At 41.6% G+C, this 17,301-nt stretch overlaps 1 pseudogene and 3 gene segments (V, D, J or C); all 4 read right to left on the bottom strand.

Moving 5' to 3' along the window:
- Window positions 1-17,301, bottom strand: part of LOC112930265 (immunoglobulin alpha-2 heavy chain-like) — a 1,136,867-nt gene that overhangs the window by 298,697 nt on the left and 820,869 nt on the right.
- The window catches only part of LOC112930321 (immunoglobulin gamma-1 heavy chain-like), a 931,325-nt gene that overhangs the window by 157,172 nt on the left and 756,852 nt on the right, over window positions 1-17,301 (bottom strand).
- LOC112930269 (Ig mu chain C region-like) overlaps window positions 1-17,301 on the bottom strand; it is a 551,713-nt gene that overhangs the window by 101,700 nt on the left and 432,712 nt on the right.
- On the bottom strand, window positions 8,214-9,618 carry LOC112912496 (elongation factor 1-alpha 1 pseudogene; annotated as a pseudogene).

The following is a 17,301-nucleotide window of genomic DNA, read 5'->3' on the forward strand; positions in this document are numbered from 1 at the left end:
AGGCAGAGGGAGAAGCAGGCTCCATGCACCAGGAGCCTGACGTGGGATTCAATCCCGGGTCTCCAGGATCACGCCCTGGGCCAAAGGCAGGCGCCAAACCGCTGCGCCACCTGGGGATCCCCAAATATTTATTTTTGATACCAGTGTAAAGAGGATTGTTTTGTTGATTTTATATAGATAATTTGTTGTTAGTGTGTAGAAATTAGCTTTATTGTATATGTTGAGTTTACATCCTGAATTTTCCCTGAGCTAATTAGTTACTTCTAAGTGTTTTTTGTAAGATTTGTTCTCATTCATTAAGTATAAGACAATGTCATATGCATTCAAATTATTTTTTTTCCTGTTGCCTGATTTTAATATATTTTATTTTTTATTGCCTAATTTCTATGGTAATCTTCGAGTTAGTGTCAAAAAAGTTTTCCCTCTGTCAGCCCGGGTGGCTCAGTGGTTTAGCACCGCCTTCAGCCCAGGGCCTGATCCTGGAGTACCAGGGCTCCCCGCATGAAGCCTGTTGCTGCCTCTGCCTTTCTCTCTCCTCTCTGTGTTTCTCATGAATAAGTGAATAAAATCTTTAAAAAATGTTTTCCTTCTTTTCTGTCAGATTCTTTGCTCTAATATTTGGTTTGATATATGGCAAATCTAGGAATGCCTGGGGGGCTCAGCGATTGAGTGCCTATCCTCAGCCCAAGGCATGATCCTGGAGTACTTGGATCAAGTCCCACATCAGGCTCCCTTCATGGAGCCTGCATCTATCTCCCTCTGCCTGGGTCTCTGCCTCTCTCTCTCTCTCTCTGTGTGTCTTTCATGAATAAATAAATAGAATCTAAAAAAAGAGGGATCCCTGGGTGGCGCAGCGGTTTGGCGCCTGCCTTTGGCCCAGGGCGCGATCCTGGAGACCCGGGATCGAATCCCACGTCGGGCTCCCGGTGCATGGAGCCTGCTTCTCCCTCTGCCTGTGTCTCTGGCTCTGTCTCTCCTTCTATCTCTCAAGAATAAATAAATAAAATCTTTAAAAAAAAATAAAAAAATAAAAAAAGATATATGGCAGATCTAGGAGAGCAAATGAATTTAGTTTTGTATGTGAATGAGATTCCTATATATATGGTGTGATGTGGAATCTCAGGACAGGACAGGAAGTTTGTTCACAACTTCTGCCCAATTCTGATTAGAGATACATGGTGGCTATTGAGCTTGATAAATTCATTGTAGCTTTTTAAAAATTTCTCTTTATTGGAGTTCAACTTGCCAACATATAGCATAACACCCAGTGCTCATCCCATCAAATGCCCCCCTCAGTGCCCATCACCCAGTCACCCCCAACCCTGGCCCAACTCCCCTTCCATTGCCCCTTGTTCGTTGCCCAGAGTTAGGAGTCTCTCATGTTCTATCTCCCTCTCTGATATTTCACACTCATTTTCTCTACTTTGCCCTTTATTCCCTATCACTATTTTTTATATTCCCCAAATGAATGCGATATAATGTTAGTCCTTCCCCGATTGATGTATTTCACTCAGCATAATACCCTTCAGTTCCATCCAGTCGAAGAAAATGGTGGGTATTTGTCATTTCTAGTGGCTGAGTAATATTCCATTGGATACATAGACCACATCTTCTTTATCCATTCATCTTTCGATGGACACCGAGGCTATTTCCACAGTCTGGCTATTGTGGACATTGCTGCTATAAACATCAGGGTGCAGGGGTCCTGGCATTTCACTGAGTCTGTATCTTTGGGGTAAATCCCCAGCAGTGCAATTGCTGGGTCATAGGGCAGGTCTATTTTTTCTAATAATAAATTTATTTTTTATTGGTGTTCAACTTGCCAACATACAGAATAACACCCAGTGCTAATCCCGTCAAGTGCCCCCCTCAGTGCCTGTCACCCATTCACATCCACCCCCCACCATCCTCCCCTTCCACCACCCCTCGTTCATTTCCCAGAGTTAGGAATCTTTATGTTCTGTCTCCCTTTCTGATATTTCCCACACATTTCTTCTCCCTTCCCCTCTATTCCCTTTCACTATTATTTATATTCTCCAAAATGAATAAGAACATATACTGTTTGTCCTCCTCTGATTGACTTACTTCACTGGAACCTTCCAGTTCCATCCGGGTTGAAGCAAATGGTGGGTATTTGTCATTTCTAATGGCTGAGGAATATTCCATTGTATACATAAACCACATCTTCTTTATCCACCATCTTTCGATGGACACCGAGGCTCCTTCCACAGTTTGGCTATTGTGGACATTGATGCTAGAAACATTGGGGTGCAGGTGTCCTGGCGTTTCATTGCATCTGAATCTTTGGGGTAAACCCCCAACAGTGCAATTGCTGGGTCGTAAGGCAGGTCTATTTTTACCTCTTTGAGGAACCTCCACACAGTTTTCCAGAGTGGCTGCACCAGTTCACATTCCCACCAACAGTGCAGGAGGGTTCCCTTTTCTCCGCATCCTCTCCAAATTTGTGGTTTCCTGCCTTGTTAATTTTCCCCATTCTCACTGGTGTGAGGTGGTATCTCATTGTGGTTTTGATTTGTATTTCCCTGATGGCAAGTGATGCGGAGCATTTTCTCATGTGCATGTTGGCCATGTCCATGTCTTCCTCTGTGAGATTTCTCTTCATGTCCTTTGCCCATTTCATGATTGGTTTGTTTGTTTGTTTGGTGTTGAGTTTAATAAGTTCTTTATAGATCTTGGAAACCAGCCCTTTATCTGATACGTCATTTGCAAAAATCTTCTCCCATTCTGGAGGTTGTCTTTGAGTTTTGTTGACTGTATCCTTTGCTGTGCAAAAGATTCTTATCTTGATGAAGTCCCAATAGTTCATTTTTGCTTTTGTTTCTTTGGCCTTCGTGGATGTATCTTGCAAGAAGTTACTGTGGCCAAGTTCAAAAAGGGTGTTGCCTGTGTTCTCCTCTAGGATTTTGATGGATTCTTGTCTCACATTTAGATCTTTCATCCATTTTGAGTTTATCTTTGTGGATGGTGAAAGAGAGTGGTCTAGTTTCATTCTTCTGCATGTGGATGTCCAATTTCCCCAGCACCATCTATTGAAGAGACTGTCTTTCTTCCAGTGGATAGTGTTTCCTCCTTTATCGAATATTAGTTGAAAATAAAGTTAAGGGTCCACTTCTGGGTTCTTTATTCTGTTCCATTGACCTATGTGTCTGTTTTTGTGCCAGTACCACAATGTCTTGATGACCACAGCTTTCTACTACAACCTGAAATCTGGCATTATGATGCCCCCAGCTATGGTTTTCTTTTTTAAAATTCCCCTGGGTATTCGGGGTCTTTTCCGTTCCACACAAATCTTAAAATAATTTGTTCTAACTCTCTGAAGAAAGTCCATGGTATTTTGATAGGGATTGCATTAAACCTGTAAATTGCCCTGGGTAACATTGACGTTTTCACAATATTAATTCTGCCAATTCATGAGCATGGAATATTTTTCCATCTCTTTGTGTCTTCCTCGATTTCTTTCAGAAGTATTGTATAGTTTTTAGGCTATAGATCCTTTACCTCTTTGGTTAGGTTTATTCCTAGGTATCTGATGCTTTTGGGTGCAATTGTAAATGGGATTGACTCCTTAATTTCTCTTTCTTCAGTCTCATTGTTAGTGTATAGAAATGTCATTGATTTCTGGGCATTGATTTTGTATCTTGCCACGTTGCCAAATTGCTGTATGAGTTCTAGCAATCTTGGGGTGGAGGCTTTTGGGTTTTCTATGTAGAGTATCATGTCATCGGTGAAGAGGGAGAGTTTGACTTCTTCTTTGCCAATTTGAATGTCTTTAATGTCTTTTTGTTGTCTGATTGCTGAGGCTAGGATTTCCAGTACTATGTTGAATAGCAATGGTGAGATTGGGTATCCCTGTCTTGTTCCTGATCTTAGGGGAAAGGCTCCCAGTTCTCCATTGAGAATGATATTTGCTGTGGGCTTTTCGTAGATGGCTTTTAAGATGTTGAGGAATGTTCCCTCTATCCCTACACTCTGAAGTGTTCTGATCAGGAATGGATGCTGTCATTTGTCAAATGCTTTCTCTGCATCTAATGAGAGGATCATATGGTTCTTGGTTTTTCTCTTGCTGATATGATGAATCACATTGATGGTTTTACGAGTGTTGAACCAGCCTTGTGTCCCGGGGATAAATCCTACTTGGTCATGGTGAATAATTTTCTTAATGTGTTGTTGGATCCTACTGGCTAGTATCTTGTTGAGAATTTTTGCATCCATGTTCATCAGGGATATTGTTCTATAATTTTCCTTTTTGGTTTGGTCTTTGGTTTTGGAATTAAGGTGATGCTGCCCTCATAGAATGCATTTGGAAGTACTCCATCTCTTTTATCTTTCCAAACAGCTTTAGTAGAATAGGTATGGTTTCTTCTTTAAATGTTTGATAGAATTCCCCTGGGAAGCCATCTGGCCCTGGACTCTTGTGTCTTGGGAGGTTTTTGATGACCGCTTCAATTTCCTCCCTGGTTATTGGCCTGTTCAGGTTTTCTATTTCTTCCTCATCCAGTTTTTGAAATTTGTGTCTTTCCAGAAATGCATCCATTTCTTCTAGATTGCCTAATTTAGTGGCGTATAGCTGTTCATAATATGTTTTTAAAATCGTTTTCATTTCCTCTCTCCTTTCTCATTCATGGTTATATTAATTTGAGTCTTCTCTCTCTTGTTTTTAATAAGGCTGGCTAATGGCTTATCTATCTTATTAATTCTTTCTAAGAACCAACTCCTGGTTTCTTGATCTGTTCCACAGTTCTTCTGGTCTGAATTTCATTGAGTTCTGCTCAAATCTTTATTAACTCTCTTCTTCTGCTGGGTGTAGGATCTATTTGCTGTTTTTTTTCTCTAGCTCCTTTAGGTGCAAGGTTAGCTTTTGTATTTGAGTTCCTTCCAGTTTTTGGATGGATACTTGTATTGTGATGTATTGCCCCCTCAGGACTGTTTTGCTGTATCCCAAAGATTTTGAATGGTTGTATCTTCATTGTCTTTCTTTTCCAGGAATCTTTTTAAGTGTTCTTTAATTTCCTGGTTGACACTGTCATCTTATAGCAGGGTGGTCCTTAATCTCGACGTGTTTGAAATCCTTCCAAACTTCCTCTTGTGATTTAGTTCTAATTTCAAAGCATTATGGTCTGAAAATACGCAGGGGTTGATCCTAATCTTTTGGTATCAGTTCAGACCTGATTTGTGACCCAGTATGTGGTCTATTCTGGAGAAGGTTCCTTTTTCGAAGAACGTGTATTCAGTTGCTTTTTTAGTTTCATAAATTTATTTTTTGGTGTTCATTTTGCAAACATATAGAAAAGCACCCAGTCCTCATTCCATCAATGTCCGCCTCAGTGCCCATCACCCAGTCACCCCCATGCCCCGCACACCTCCCCTTCCACCACCCGTAGTTTGTTTCCTAGAGTTAGGAGTCTCTCATGTTCTGTCTCCCATCAGTTGTGTTTGGATATAAAGTTCTGTAAATATCTGTGAAATCCATCTGGTCCAGTGTATCTTTTAAAGCTCTTGTTTCTTTGGAGGTGTTTTGCTTAGAAGATCTGTCGATTGTAGAGAGCGCTACATTCAAGTCACCAATTATAAGTGTATTATTATAAAGTATGTCTTAACTTTGGTTATTAATTGATATACTTGGCAGCTCCCACAATCACTGCATAAATATTCATAATTGTTAGGTACTCTTGTTGGATAGATCCTTTGAGTATGATATAGTGTCCATGTTCATCTCTTACTACAGTCTTTGGGGTAAACTTTAATTTATCTGATATAAGAATGGCTACCCCTGCTTTCTTTTGAGAAGCATTTGAATGGTAAATGGCTCTCCAACCTTTTTTTTTTTCAGGCTGTAGGTGTCCTTACATCTAAAATGAGTCTCTTGTAGACAGGAAGTAGATGGGTCTTGCTTTTTTATCCAGTCTGAAACCCTGCGCCTTTTGATGGGGTCATTAAGCCCATCCACGTTCAGAGTTACTATGGAAAGACATGAATTTAGTTTCATCATGATACCTATTCAGTCCCTGCTTTTGTGGATTGTTCCCTTTGACCTCCTCTTTCTATTACAGAGTCACGCTTCATATTTCTGCAGAGCTGGTTTGGTGATCACACATTCTTTCAGTTCCTCCCTGTCTTGGAAGCTCTTTATCTCTCCTTCTATTCTGAATGAGAGCCTTGTTGTATAAAGTATTCTTGGCTGCATGTTTTTCTCATTTAGGACCCTGAATATATCCTGCCAGCCCTTTCTGGCCGACCAGGTCTCTTTGGGAGTTCTGCTCTTAATCAAATATTTCTCCCCATAAATGTTAGAGATTTCCTTGCTGCTTTAAGGATCTTCTCTTTATCTTTGGAATTTGTAAGATTCACTATTAAATGTCAAGTTGTTGAGCAAATTTTATTGATTTTATGGGGGGTATCTCTCTATTTCCTGGATCTGAATGCCTATTTCCCTTCCTAAGTTCTGGAAGTTTTCACTTATGATTTGTTCAAAAACACATTCTGGACCTCTGTCCCTTTCGGCGCTCTTGGGAACTGCAATGAAACGTAGATTTTTCCTTCTGAGGCTTTCGTTTATTTCCCTTAATCTATCATCATGATATTTAAATTGTTTTTCTCTTTTTACCTCAGTTTCCCTCCTTGCCATCAACTTGTCTTCTATGTCACTTACTCGTTCTTGTACCTTGTCAACCCTCGTCATTAGCACCTCCAGTTTGGACTGCATCTCATTTAATTGATTTTTAATTTCAGCATCATTACATCTAAATTCTGCAGTTATGAAGTCTCTTGAGTCCTTTATGTTTTTTTCTAGAGCTACCAGTAGCTTTATAATTGTGCTTCTGAATTGGCTTTCTGATGTTGAATTGTAATCCACATTTTGTAACTCTGTGGGTGAGAAGACTGTTTCTGATTCTTTCTTTTGAGGTGAGTTTTTCCTTCTATTCATTTTGCTCAGTGCAGAGTGGCCAAAAACAAGTTGTATTGGGAAAAGGAGAAAAAGAGAGGAGGAAGAAGAAAAGAAAAAGAAAAAAAAGGAAGAAAAAAAAAGGAGAGAAGAAAAAAAATGGGAGGGGAGAAGCAAACAGAGATCAAAAAACAAAAAACAAGGGGGAGTATCCTCTGATTCTGTATACTGTAAATCCCTCGACTTCCCCTGGAACTTTCCAGTGCTGCTGGAAAGTGTCAATAATTCCCCCCCCCCGTCCATCTAGCTGGTCTTCTGGGGGAGGGGCCTGCTGTGCCGAATCTCAGGTCTTAGCACTTGGGGGAGCTGCTCAGCCCCCAACCTGGTGCAGGGCTCGGTGAAGGTTGTTTAACCTCTTTATCCTATGAGGTCACTGTGAGGCTCAGTGGGGGTTGTTTACCCTGTGAGGCCCCAGGAGGAACAACCACAGTGGCGGCAGCCAGCTCTTGAGCCCTGGAGTCAGCTCCCGCAGTAGCCACAGAGCTCTCAGTCTGCAGAGGCCTGAATGCTCTGGGGGTGGGGCCGCTGATCTGCTCAGCTTGGGGCAGGAGTGTCCTTGCTGTCCTGTGCCCTCCTGGCTTCTGCCTGTCCCGGGGGGAGTGCCAGATCCTGAGCTGTGTCCATGGCACTCTGTGATCCTGGGCCTGCGCTGTTGGATTTGCGCTCCTGGCCGTGCCGCCCCCTCTGCGGAGCTGCTGCCTGAGCCCCTCTGAGCTGCTCCCTGAGCTGCGTAGCCCCCTCCACGCTGAGCCTCCCCCCGAGCTCCTCTGAGCTGCTCCTGAGTCCAGCTGCCATGCTGCAGCCCTTTAGGGAGCTCGGCCACGGGGTGTGGTGCGCTCTCCCAGGGGTGTAGGTCCTCTGTTCATGCCCCAGGGAATCTGAGGGCATCCCTGCCCTCCTGGAGTCCTGCTGTAACTCCCTGTGAGTGCCTTTCCACCCGGGAAGATTGATGAAACTCCTGCTTCTGTCCTGGGGACACTCGCCCCAGCCTTAGCCAGGCTCCTCGTGGGACCCCTCCCCCTTGGATGCCTTTTGTTTCTTTATTTCTTTTCCCCCGTCTTCCTACCTTGATAGAAGTGTGAACTCTTCTCACGGTAGCATTCCAGCTGTTCTCTCTTTAAATCTCAGGCCAAATTCATAGGTTTTCAGGATGATTTGAAAGTTATCTAGGTAACTTGGTCGGGACAGGTGACTTGGGGACACTGCTCTTCCACCATCTTGCTCCCTCCTCCAGTATTGGGGATAATATTCATTTGGCTTTCTGAGCTTTTCGAGCAGACTTGTTGACTTTGCCAGCTTCACCTGCCTCTTGTCCATTTTTTTGATGACACCCACAGCAACCACCTGTCTCCTGTCATGAACAGCAAAACAGCCAGAGGAGTAGAGTCAGAGAATCTCTCAACACACGTAGGCTTTCCAGGAACTATATCAACAATGGCAGCATCCCCAGATTTCAAGAACTTGGGACCATCTTCCAGCTTTTTTCCAGAACGAAAATCTATCTTCTCCTTCAGCTCAGCAAACTTGCAAACAATGTGAGCTGTGTGACAATCCAGTCCAGGTGCATATCCAGCACTGATTTGGCCTGGATGGTTCAGAATAATCATCTGAGCCATGAAGTCAGCTGCTTCCATGGGTGGGTCATTTTTTGCTGTCACCAGCCACGTTGCCACGATGAACATCTTTGACAGATACGTTCTTGACATTGAAGCCCACATTGTCCCCAGGAAGAGCTTCACTCAAAGCTTCATGGTGCATTCCGACAGACTTTACTTCAGTTGTAACATTGACCAGAGCAAAGGTGACTACCATGCCAGGCTTATGAACACCAGTCTCCATTCCACCCACTGGAACAGTACCAATACCACCAATTTTGTAGACGTCCTGGAGAGGCAGATGCAAGGGCTTATCAGCTGGACGAGTTGGCGGCAGAATGCAACCTAGAGCTCCAAGCAGTGTGCTTCCACGGGCACTCCCATCTTTACAGGGGACTTTCCATCCCTTGAACCAAGGCATTTTAGCACTTGGATCCAGCATGTTGCCACCATTCCAACCAGAAATTGGCATACATGCTACTGTCAGGGTTGTAGCCAATTTCCTTAATGTAGGTGATGACTTCCTTAATGATTTCCTTGTATCTCTTCTGGCTGTAGGGTGGTTCCGTGGAATCCATTTTGTTGGCACCAACTATTAGTTGTTTTACACCCAGAGCGTAAGCCAGAGGGCATGCTCACGGGTCTGCCCATTCTTGAAGATACCTGCTTCAAATTCACCAACACTAGCAGCCACAATCAGGACAGCACAGTCCGCCTGGGATGTGCCTGTAATCATGTTTTTGATAAACTCGCTGTGTCCTGGGGCATCAACGATGGTCACATAATACTTGCTGGTCCCGAATTTCCACAGGGAGATATCAATGGTGATACCATGTTCATATTCAGCTTTCAGTTTATACAAGACCCAGGCATACTTGAAGGAACCCTTTCCCATCTCAGCAGCCTCCTTCTCAAATTTTTCAATAGTTCTTTTGTCAGTTCCACCACATTTGTAGATCAGATGACCAGTAGTGGTAGACTAGCCCAAATGTATGTGTCCAATGATGATGATGTTGATGTGAGTCTTTTCCTTTCCCATTTTGGTTTAGGTTTAGTGGTGGTTTTCATGACACCCATGTTCTGGTAGTAAACCCATTGTGAAAAAGCAGAATATGCCTTTGAAACCTAATCCATTACAGAGACAGAATTGCATCCTTAAATGGAGAGGAGGTAAAATCAGAGAATTTGTCTTTTTTTAAAGATTATATTTATTCATGAGAGACACACAGAGAGAGGCAGAGACACAGGCAGAGGGAGAAGCAGGTTCTATGCAGGGAGCCTGATGTGGGACATGATCCTGAGATTCTAACACACCCTTGACCGAAGGCAGGTGTTCAACTGCTGAACCCCACAGGCATCCCAGAGCATTTGTCTTATTCAGCATCTTCCAGGTCCTGAATTGATGAGGGCTCAGTAGCCCCTGATCATTTCCCCAGAGGGTGAGGTTATCAGGGACATTGAGACCCAGAGGCAGATAAAAGTCCAAAGAGGCTCAAAACGTGGATCTGTTCTCAGGCACAGAAACTGCAGAGCCCAACAGGAGAGCCCTCACTTCCCAGCCTCACTCTGCACTGTTCCTGGGGCTGGGACCTGTGGTCAGAGGGTCCTGAGGACCCCAAGGGACCAGATACCTCCTCCTCACCAGGGCTCACTGCTCCCTTACCTGGTGGTCCACGTTCTCAATTCACAGGGGTCCTGAGCCATGGAATGTACACAGACCTACTGTTTCCAGAGTAGTGCACCAGGTGCATCCTCACCAACAGTGCAAGAGAGTCCCCCTTCTCTGCATCTTCACCAGCATCTATTATTGCCTGACTTGTTAATTTTAGCCATTCTGAGCAGTGTGAGCTGATATCTCCTTGTGGTTTTGATTTGTATTTCCCTGAACCTGAGTGATGTAGAGAATTTTTCATGTGTTTCTTGGCCATTTATATATCTTTTTTTTTTTTGAAAAATGTCTGTTTGCATCTTCTGCCCATTTCTTGACTAGATTCTTTGTTCATCGAATGTTGAGTTTGCTAAGTTCTCCATAGATTTTGGATATTATCTCTTTATCTGATTCATCATTTGCAAATATCCTCACTCCCTCTGTAGGCTGTCTTTAGATTTCTTAACCATTACCTTTGCTGAACAAAATTTTTATTCTATTGAACTGCAAATAGTTTATCGTTACCATTGTTTCCCTGGTTTTTGGAGATACATCATGCAAGAAATTACTGTGGCTGAGGTTAGAGAGATTGCTACTTGTGTTATTCCCTAGGATTTTGAGTAATTCCTGGCTCACATTTAGCACTTTACTCCATTTTGAGCATATTTTTAAGTCATCTAAGAAACTGGTCTAGTTACAGTCTTCTGTTTATGGCTGTTCAAGTTTTCCTATGCCATTTTTTAAAGAGAATATCTCTTCTCCATCGGCTATTCTTCCCTGTTTTGTCAAAGATAAGGTGACCAGGGGCATCTTGGTGGCTCAGTCGCTGACTGTCTGTCTTTGACCGGGGTCGTGATCCCAGTGGTCTTGGGATGGAGTCCCGCATCGGGATCCCTGCAGGGACCCTGCTTCTCCTTCTGACTGTGTCTCTGCCTCTCTCTCTGTGTCTCTCATGAATAAATAAATAAAATCTTAAAAAGATATAAAAACAAGAGAACAGAAAGATAAGTTGACCATAGAGTTGAAGGTCCTTTTCCGAGTTTTCTATTCTGTTCCATTTATCTATGTGTCTGATTTTGTGCCAGTATCATACTGTCTTGATGACCACAGCTTTATAATACATCTAAGTCCAGAAATATCAGGATTCAAGCTTTGGTTTTCTCTTTCTACATTCCTTTGCTATGTGGTGCCTTTTATGCTTCTATACAAATTTTTGGATTTTCCTTCTATTTTTTCTATATTTTTTTTTATTGGAGTTCGATTTGCAACATATACTATAACACAGTACTCATTCCGTGAAGTGCTTCCCTGTGCCCATCACCCAGTCACCCCATCCCTCCATCAACCTCCCTTCCACTACCCGTTGTTCATTTCCCAAGATAGTAGTCTCTCATGTTCTGGCTCCCTCTCTGATATTTATCACTCATTTCTCTCCTTTCCTCTTTAATCCCTTTCAGTATTTCTTATATTTCCCATATGAGTGAAACCATATAATGTTTGTCCTTCTCCAATTGACCTACTTCACTCAGCATAATACCTTCCAGTTCCATCCACATTTAAGCAAATGGTGGGTATTCATCACTTCTAATGGCTGAGTAATATTCCATTGTATACATAGACCACATCTTCTTTATCCATTCATCTTTGGATGGACACAGAGTATCCTTCCACAGTTTGTCTATTGTGGACATTGCTGCTATAAACATTGGGGTGCAGGTGTTCCAGCATTTCACTGCCTCCGGATCATTGGAGTAAATCTATTCTGGAGAAAGTTCCATGTGCACCTGAGAATAATGTGTATTCAGTTGAGTTTGGATGTAAGGTTCTGTAGATATCTGTGAAATCCATCTTGTCCAGTGTATCATTTAAAGCTCTCTTTTCTTTGGAGATGTTGCACTTAGAAGACCTATCAAGTGTAGAAAGCGCTAGATTGAAGTCACCAAGTATAAGTGTATTATTATCTAAGTATGTCTTAATTTTGGTTATTAACTGATTGTTATATTTCGCAGCTCCCACATTCGGGGCATATATATTGATGATTGTTAAGACCTGTTGTTGGATAGATCCTTTAAGTATGATATAGTGTCCCTCTTCATCTCTCACTACAGTCTTCAGGGTAAATTTTAGTTTATCTGATGTAAGGATGGCTACCCCTGCTTTCTTATGAGGACCATTTGAATGGTAAATGGTTCTCCAACCTTTAATTTTCAGGCCACAGGTGTGTCCTTCTGTCTAAAATGAATCTCTTGTAGACAGCAAATAGATGGGTCCTGCTTTTTTATCCAGTCTGAAACCCTGCGCCTTTTGATGGGGTCATTAAGCCCGTTCACGTTCAGAGTTACTATTGACAGATATGAGTTTAGTGTCATCATGATATCTAGTCAGTCCTTGTTTTTGTGGATTGTTCCACTGAACTTCTTCTTAAAGGGGAATTTTAAGAGTCCCCCTTAAAATTTCTTGGAGAGCTGGTTTGTAGGTCACATATTCTTTCAGTTCCTGCCTGTCTTGGAAGCTCTTTATCTCTCCTTCCTCAGTTCTGAATGCGAGCCTTGCTGGATAAAGTATTCTCGGTTGCATGTTTTTCTCATTTAGGACCCTGAATATATCCTGCCAGCCCTTTCTGGCCTGCCAGGTCTCTGTGGAGAGGTCTGCCGTTACCCTAATACTCCTTCCCATAAGAGTCAGGGATTTCTTGTCTCTTGCTGCTTTAAGGATCTTCTCTTAATATTTGGAATTTGCAAGCTTCACTATTAAATGTCGAGGTGTTGAACGGTTTTTATTGATTTTAGGGGGGCATCTCTCTATTTCTTGGATCTGAATGCCTGTTTCCCTTCCCAGATTAATTAAGTTTTCAGCTATGATTTGTTCAAATACATATTCTGGATCTGTGTCCCTTTCGGCGCCCTCGGGAACCCAAATTAAATGTAGGTTTTTCTTCCTCAGGCTGTCATTTATTTCCCTTCATCTACCCTCATGATTTTTTTGTTTGTCTCATTTTTCCTCAGTGCCCTCCGTGCCATCAACTTGTCTTCTATTTTTTTAATAACAAATTTATTTTTTATTGGTGTTCAATTTGCCAACATACCAATAACACCCTGTCCTCATCCTGTCAAGTGCCCCCCTCAGTGCCCGTCACCCCTTCACACCCACCCCCCGCCCTCCTCCCCTTCCACCACCCCTAGTGCCTTTCCCAGAGTTATGAGTCTTCATGTTCTGTTTTCCTTTCTGATATTTCCTACCCATTTATTCTCCCTTCCCTTCTATTCCCTTTCACTATTATTTATATTCCCCAAATTAATGAGACCATATAATGTTTGTCCTTCTCTTACTGACTTATTTCACTCAGCCTAATACCCTCCAGTTCTCCAGTTCCTTCCACATCGAAGCTAATGGTGGGTATTTGTCATTTCTAATGGCTGAGTAATATTCCATTGTATAAATAAACCACATCTTTTTTTTTTTGTGGTCTTTTTTTTAAATAAATTTATTTTTTATTGGTGTTCAATTTACCAACATACAGAATAACACCCAGTGCTCATCCCATCAAGTGCTCCCCTCAGTGCCCATCACCCATTCACCCCCACCCCTCACCCTCCTCCCCTTCCATCACCCCTAGTTCATCTTTATGTTCTATCTCCCTTTCTGATATTTCCCACACATTTCTTCTCCCTTCCCTTATATTGCCTTTCATTATTATTTATATTCCCCAAATGAATGAGAACACACACTGTTTGTCCTTCTCCGATTGACTTACTTCACTCAGCAAATACCCTCCAGTTCCATCCACATTGAAGCAAATGGCGGGTATTTGTCATTTCTAATGGCTGAGTAATATTCCATTGTACACATAAACCACATATTCTTTATCCATCATCTTTCAATGGACACTGAGGCTCCTTCCACAGTTTGGCTATTGTGGACATTGCTGCTATAAACATTGGGGTGCAGGTGTTTCGGGGTTTCATTGCATCTGAATCTTTGGGGTAAATCCTCAACTGTGCAATTGCTGGGTCGTAGAGCAGATCTATTTTTATATCTTTGAGGAACCTCCACACAGTTTTCCAGAGTGGCTGCACCATTTCACATCCCACCAACAGTGTAAGAGGGTTCCCTTTTCTCCGCATCCTCTCCAACATTTGTGGCTTCCTGTTTTTTAATTTTTCCCATTCTCATTGGTGTCAGGTGGGATCTCATTTTGGTTTGGATTTGTATTTTCCTTATGGCAAGTGATGCAGAGCACTTTCTCATGTGCATGTTGGCCATGTCTATGTCTTCCTCTGTGAGATTTATCTTCATGTCTTTTGCCCATTTCATGATTGGATTGTTTGTTTGTTTCGTGTTGAGTTTAATAAGTTCTTTATAGATCTTGGAAACTAGCCCTTTATTTGATACGTCATTTGCAAATATCTTCTCCCATTCTGTAGGTTGTCTTTTAGTTTTGTTGACTGTATCCTTTGCTGTACAAAAGCTTCTTATCTTGATGAAGTCCCAATAGTTCATTTTTGCTTTTGTTTCTTTTGCCTTTGTGGATGTATCTTGCAAGAAGTTACTGTGGCCGAGTTCAAAAAGGGTGTTGCTTGTGTTCTCCTCTAGGATTTTGATGGACTCTTGTCTCACATTTAGATCTTTCATCCATTTTGAGTTTATCTTTGTGTATGGTGCAAGAGAGTGGTCCAGTTTCATTCTTCTGCATGTGGATGTCCAATTTTCCCAGCACCATTTATTGAAGAGACTGTCTTTCTTCCAGTGGATAGTCTTTCCTCCTTTATCGAATATTAGTTGACCATAAAGTTCAGGGTCCACTTCTGGGTTCTCTATTCTGTTCCATTGATCTATGTGTCTGTTTTTGTGCCAGTTCCACACTGTCTTGATGACCACAGCTTTGTAGTGCAACCTGAAATCTGGCATTGTGATGCCCCCAGCTATGGTTTTCTTTTTTAAAATTCCCCTGGCTAATCAGGGTCTTTTCTGATTCCACACAAATCTTAAAATAATTTGTTGTAACTGTCTGAAGAAAGTCCATGGTATTTTGATAGAGATTGCATTAAACGTGTAAATTGCCCTTGGTAACATTGACATTTTCACAATATTAATTCTGCCAATCCATGAGAATGGAATATTTTTCCATCTCTTTGTGTCTTCCTCAATTTCTTTCAGAAGTGTTCTGTAATTTTTAGGGTATAGATCCTTTAACTCTTTGGTTAGGTTTATTCCTAGGTATCTTATGCTTTTGGGTGCAATTGTAAATGGGATTGACTCCTTAATTTCTCTTTCTTCAGTCTCATTGTTAGTGTATAGAAATGCCACTGATTTCTGGACATTGATTTTGTATCTTGCCACACTACCAAATTGCTGCATGAGTCCTTACGATCTTGGGGTGGAGGCTTTTGGGTTTTCTAAGTAGAGTATCATGTCATCGGCGAAGAGGGACAGTTTGACTTCTTCGTTGCCAATTTGAATGCCTTAAATGTCTTGTTGTCTGATTGCTGAGGTGAGGACTTCCAGTACTATGTTGAATAGCAGTGGTGAGAGTGGACATCCCTGTCTTGTTCCTGATCTTAGGGGAAAGGCTCCCAGTGCTTCCCCATTGAGAATGATACTTGCTGTGGGCTTTTCATAGATGGCTTTTAAGATGTCGAGGATAGTTCCCTCTATCCCTACACTCTGAAGAGTTTTGATCAGGAATCGGTGCTGTATTTTTCAAATGCTTTCTCTGCATCTAATGAGAGGATCATATGGTTCTTGGTTTTTCTTTTGCTGATATGATGAATCACATTGATTGTTTTACGAGTGTTGAACCACCCTTGTGTCCCGGGAATAAATCCTACTTGGTCATGGTGAATAATTTTCTTAATGTACTTTTGGATCCTATTGGCTAGTATCTTGTTGAGAATTTTTGCATCCATGTTCATCAGTGATATTGGTCTGTAATTCTCCTTTTTGTTGGGGTCTTTGTCTGATTTTAAGATTAAGGAGATGCTGGCCTCATAGAATCAGATTGGATGCATTCCATCCCTTTCTTTCTTTCTTTCTTTCTTTCTTTCTTTCTTTCTTTCTTTCAGGTCAGCTTTAGTAGAATTAATATTGTTTTTTCTTTAAACTTTTGATAGAATTCCCCTGGGAGGCCCTGTGGCCCTGGACTTTTGTGTCTTGGGAGGTTTTTGATGATTGCTTCAATTTCCTCCATGGTTATCGACCTGTTCAGGTTCTCTATTTCCTCCAGTTCCAGTTTGGTAGTTTGTGGTTTTACAGAAATGCGTCCATTACTTCTAGATTGCCTAAATTGTTGGCATATTGCTGCTCATATTACGTTTTAAAAATCGTTTATATTTTCTTGTTCTTTTTTGTGATGTCTCCTTTTTTATTCATTATTTTATTAATTAGAGTCTTTTTTCTTTTAAACAAGGTTGGCTAAAGTTTATCTATCTTAGGAATTCTTTCAAAGAACCAACTCTGGTTTTGTTAATTTGTTCCACAGTTTCTGGTCTCTATTTCTTTGAGTTGTGCTCGAATCTTCATTAACTCTCTTCTGCCTATTGTAGGTTTCATTTGCTATTCTTTCTTCAGTTCTTTTAGGTGCAAGGTTAGCTTGTGCATTTGTTTTTTTTTTTCAATTTTTTGAGGGATGCTTGTATTGTGATGTATTTCCCTCTCAGGACTGCTTTTGCTGTATCCCAAGTTTTGAAGGGTTGTATCTTCAGTCTCATTAGTTTCCATGACTCTTTTTAATTTTTCTCTGATTTCCTGGTTGAGCCGTTCATCTTTTAGCCCAATGACCTTTAATCTAGACGTGTTTGAGCTTCTTCCAAAATTCCTCTTGTGATTGAGTTCAAGTTTCAAAGCATTATGGTGTGGAAATATGCAGGAGACAATTCCCATCTTTTGGTTGCAGTCATCCCCATCTTTCAGTAGCAGTTGAGATTTGATTTGTGACCCAGTATGTGATCTATTTTGGAAAAAGTTCCATGTGCACTTGAGAAAAATGTGTATTCAGTTGTGTTTGGATGTAAAGTTCTGTAAATATCTTTGAAATCCATCTGTTCCAGTGTATCATTTAAAGCTCTTGTTTTTTTTGGAGATACTGTACTTAGGCT

Source organism: Vulpes vulpes, chromosome 6, assembly GCF_048418805.1.
Source record: "Vulpes vulpes isolate BD-2025 chromosome 6, VulVul3, whole genome shotgun sequence".
Taxonomy (NCBI): domain Eukaryota; kingdom Metazoa; phylum Chordata; class Mammalia; order Carnivora; family Canidae; genus Vulpes; species Vulpes vulpes.